This window comes from Polyodon spathula, chromosome 32 (assembly GCF_017654505.1).
Source record: "Polyodon spathula isolate WHYD16114869_AA chromosome 32, ASM1765450v1, whole genome shotgun sequence".
Taxonomy (NCBI): domain Eukaryota; kingdom Metazoa; phylum Chordata; class Actinopteri; order Acipenseriformes; family Polyodontidae; genus Polyodon; species Polyodon spathula.
Window position 1 is genome coordinate 2125974 of NC_054565.1, and position 5157 is coordinate 2131130.

Genomic DNA, 5157 nt, shown 5'->3' on the forward strand with positions numbered 1-5157 from the left:
ACCCTGCCCCTTACACTGATAATTAATAGGGCTTTCCATAATTCACAACAGAAGCCATTGTAATGGGACTCGAAGTGAAAGTGATGGAAGCTGGGAATGTTATGCTGGAATTGGTGAAGGTGTTCACCTTTTAACAAAGGCTCTTGCTGTTGTAAAGGGCTGAGTCACAGCAGGTGGTAGGCACTGTATCGTTCCTAAAACTCTAAACGAGCAGAGGAGGAAACAGGAAAGAAGGTTGATTTAGTGCAGTTTCGATACTGTATGTGAGAAAAGGGAATCCGTTAAGGTGTGTGTTATTTTTAAATGCTGAACAGTTTCCCCAGGGGATAGCCGGACACTGTAAAGTAATAAACCCTATAATGTATTGCAGTTACCCCTTTGAGAGTAATTTAACTCAATGCTGTATACCACTGTCCGGTGACCGCAAAGGGGTATAGAAGCTCCGTATGGATGGATAATGAGCAGCACCAGGAGAGTAGACCTGGCCATATCCAAGTGCTTTTCCCTTCTTGCATCTTGCAAATAAACCTGTGTATTTAGAGAATTCACGATGTCTGTGGGTGACTGTTAAATGGTCACCCAATTTCTGAACACAATTATACAAACAGTAAAACATTTGCAATTGCGAATGGATATTTGCAGTCACGTGTGTGGCTTTCTCCTAGCTTTTGCATCCTCTTATACAGCTTCTCTGGATGTGACAGGGTGCAGAGTTGAATAAATAAACCTCTGTCCCTATCCTCTCAGCAGTTCAGTGTGCCCTCATCAGAGCCAGGCACTCACAAATTACTCATTACCACTTTCAGTTTCAGCAGAGATGACTGGAATTTAAAACCCAGGCTCCTGTGTTTATATGATATGATTCCCATATGTGCTGCAGGGACTCAATAGTTTGCCCAGCTCTTTGCAGAGGACAGTTTTGCATGAGAAGCGTCTGCTAATCTGTACATAGGGGCTCTACTTTGAGAAAAGCATGCAGTTTATAAAATAGACTATATTACTACACTGTGACAGCATATGTAATTTCTCACTTTTAGTCAAATATTAGTGCAGATTGCAATGCACCCCTGACTGTGGCACTCCGTACATAGAAATGTTACATATGCAGTAAATGTCAACGTGTCTTTGGTTTTGTGATCTACCAGTATAAACAACTAGTACATTATTTATAATCTGTTAGGTTTGGTAATTTGTCACTTTGGTTTGTAAATTCATGTATAATATCCTATTGGTACACTTGACATAATCTATTAAGCATCTATAAAATATGTATGAACTACTACAGTGTGGAGGAGGTTACCAAAACCTTAGCAGTGCCTAGCAACACATTACAAAAAATTGCATGGACTCCATTTGACAGTTAAAGCTAATCCTAAGCTAATTAAACTCTTGATCTAGCAGAACTATTTCCTAATGATCCGAGGTAATATTAGTTTCACTTCAAGAGGCTGCATTATCATCAAAATCATCATCATCATCACCATCAGGGGCTCCGAGAGGCAGTATCTAGCTGCTATGTAATTAACCGAAGAGATGCCTTTGATGAACTGCTTGAGAGAGACATGATTGCTATCAGTATGAACAGGAGTCAGCTGCAGGCTGCTGGAATCAGTAATTCCAGGAACCCTGTGAAGAAGGGTGGAGATATATTGCAGGGACCGCAGTGGTAGTTTCATGTGCTAATCAGCGCTAGTGATGACTATAAGATAAATTGGAAAAGGCACTTAAATGTCATGGCTCTGGTACACAACCCAGCAACTACTACCTCCACTTTCATTTTTTCCTATGTTGGAATTATCAAAACTATATAACCATGTCCCACTTATCAATGATATCTGATGTGGTCAGGCAACAACCAGTTGCGACAACCTGTTAATCAAGCCCATAATTATGGACCCTGGACAAAGTTGTTATTTCCAAGATAGGGCTTGTATTGTTGCTGCAGTTCACAAGGAGGGGAAAGGGTAATGACAGCACTGGGGAAAGCAACAATTGTTGGAGGGATCGCAAACGAGTGAAGGGCAACTGTGACACACTTTTGCAATGTGGTTTAGTTTCCAAATTGAGACCAAAGCCTCTTTGAAGCAGGGGCCCTGGTAAGACATGAGAAACAGACAGCAACAAACACATTCTGGTAACACTTTAGATATCTTTAGGTATCTGTTATAAGCGATTATAAACAATAACAAAAATAATAGCAATGCCAAAACTGTACAATAACTATTGCAAAAGCAAAGCTGTCCCATACAGTTGATGAGAAAGACATATAAAGAAAGACAGACAGGAATAACAAGACAAACAGACCTGAAAAGACAGGCAGACAGACTATATCCATCATAACTGATCATAAACAATAGCGAACAAAATAATAATGCCAAAAGTGTTTAATAACAGTAAATTATTAAGCTGAAAACCATGAACCAAATAAATAAAGGACTGGAGTATTGTGTCTGTTCCCCACGTTGTTGGAAGTTTTTCATATACCCTTTAAAGACAAGACCTGTCAGAGTAGATAAAGATTGTTCTGCAGTTCCCCACTGACGCTGCTCACTGGCATAAGAGACACAGCACACTTCCATATGCTTAGCCTTAGGGGGCAGCACTCATATCCTTTGCAGGTCCCTTAAACTTTACATGGGATGTGAACAACTGTGAACCGTACAATTTGATATATAGCACACACATACAAATAACACACGGATATAGTGCAAGACAGTATGTATTTAATGCATGCTTACTGACATACATTTGGGTCTTTTCTGTAATTAGTTATATTTTAGATATCTCTAGGTAACACTGTGCAGACATTGTGTAAAACATTGCTGATTGTTTCATAGTCACTCACGGTGTAACAATAACTGACTGAAAACCATGGAGACGATCAAGTCCACAAATACCTCTATGGAAGCAATATCGCTATAACCCTGGGTAAACATTTAAGAAACTTGTCAAAAGTGACATACTTGTTCAAAAAATGTGACCTGGTTATAAAATGCTCTTATTGGCACAACACACACCCGATTTAGGAAAAGTTATACAAATGTGCAGATTATATACTAAGCATTACAGTAGACCTGAGCTATAGGGGTGAATGAACCTCACCTGCGGATCAAGCAGTGGTGTTACAATCCAATGGGATGGCTGAGCAGGTTATTCAGTATGAAAAAACCTGAAATGGATCAATGCACAGGCATAGAGGTTTTTTTTTCATATATATAGATCACCTGTTTGTTAAAATGCCCAGCCCCTCCTGTTACACCACAGTGATTTTGTCTAGGATTGTGATTAACATCAGCTTTTAAAGTCTGAATGTAATAGTGGTAACCCTAAGAATGCACACACTGCACAACGGTTAGCAAGGTCTTGTAAACAGAGCGTGCTGCGTGCAATTCACAGAAGAAACCTATAGATGAACACTTCTGTGATATTTTTTATCAGGCAAGGTGAATTCTAATACCCAATTTTGGTATAAGACACATTCCTGCATAAACACGTCATTCACTATCTGTGTGAAGTAATATAGCCCATACCACCCCAATAATGGAAATGAAACCATAGTCTGAAACGATACTCCAGGGAAACGTTGCACAACCCACTGCCATGCAATTAACTGAACTGGCAGAGTTTGGAAAAATACCCTAAATACTGTGGTAATAAAAGAGATAACTAGCCTTATAGAGTGGGGCATTGGCTTGCATTTGCAGTCTGCATCTATTTACTGCATGTAGAATATTCAAGTTATGCAAAGCGCCACCACCACGTCTGCCAGTGAAATAATTAATTGTCACTGGCTCCACTATGCACTGTAGCATTGCATTGTTCTTTGAAGCTGCTTCATCAGATGAAGCACATCACATACAGCGCTGACAAGCCAACAGACATCACTTACAAAGATAAGGGATTTAATTTGCTACATGTTATCAGAGGCAGTCACACAAAACCTTGGCTGCTTTTAGCTTCTTTCTGGAAAGCCAGAGTTGGTGGTGGTCCAATTGTACACAGGCAGGTATTTCAAGGAAACAAATGACTTGATTATAAAAGCTGCATATCTTGGCTCTGATTTGAGTACCAGGAAGCTTTGCAGAAGCTTCTTATTCCTGGTTAACTTTGATTACAGGTATACAGTAAAAACCATGCAATCAAAAGAAACATACAGGATAAGAAAACTTTCTGCATTGGTTCTATGTTTTTAATAACCATGCGCAAATAATGCCTGACGGGAAATATCGTGGCTCAAAGAATAGAAAATAAAACTGCCTGAAGCTGGGTTATCTTCGGTTCGGCTCGGCCCAGATGATACAGACTCTGCAGTCTGATTGGTTACTCTTTGGCTTGTCTTGTAACGTGAGTGGTGTGTTTTCATTTGATGATAAGGTGTCAATTGAAGCCTTGAGTTTAAAAGATAAACCCTCATTACTGCACTAATATGCAGAGGCTGTGCCATTGGAATGCGATCCAGTAGATGGCAGTGTTGTCCTATTCTCACTAACAGAAAAAAAAAAAAAGTTTGTGATATTTTAACTTCATAAACAGTTTAGTGTTTGATTGTGTCAAGAATATATTAATGCTAAAAAGATATGCATCAGGCTTTTAAAATATCTGCAGAAGTTTTTGCATTGCAAAATGAGTCTGACTTGACCCAAAGTAAGAGGAACAAATGTGACATGCTTTGCAGCTCCTGTAATTGAAAGGTATTTGAATGGTATTTTTTGTGACAGTAAGGTTGTCTAATAGATGGAAGTCCCCTCATTGCAGTAACTCTAAACAGCATCTCTGGAGACCAGAAGGGTATCCTCCAGAGGCAACGCTTACAGAAAGCAAACCTGCCATCCCCTGACTGGCTGACTCGCCCTGCATACCACACAGCCATGCCTTTACCAGATAAGCCATATATGGATCCATAATAGAAGCATTCTGTTGGGTAACCCCTGGGTCCCAAGACTGGACATTAATGTTCGAGAATAACTGAATGAATATCATAGCTCTTAATAATCAATAAATAAATCGATTTTAACAATGTGAACTATATAATATCCAATAAGTATTAACATAGTGTTCTTTTCAGACTAATAAACATTTTTGGATTTAAGGACATTTAATGAAAATTTTAATTAAACATTCATCTGGTGTCCAAGGATCCAAGGACAGCTATTGTAT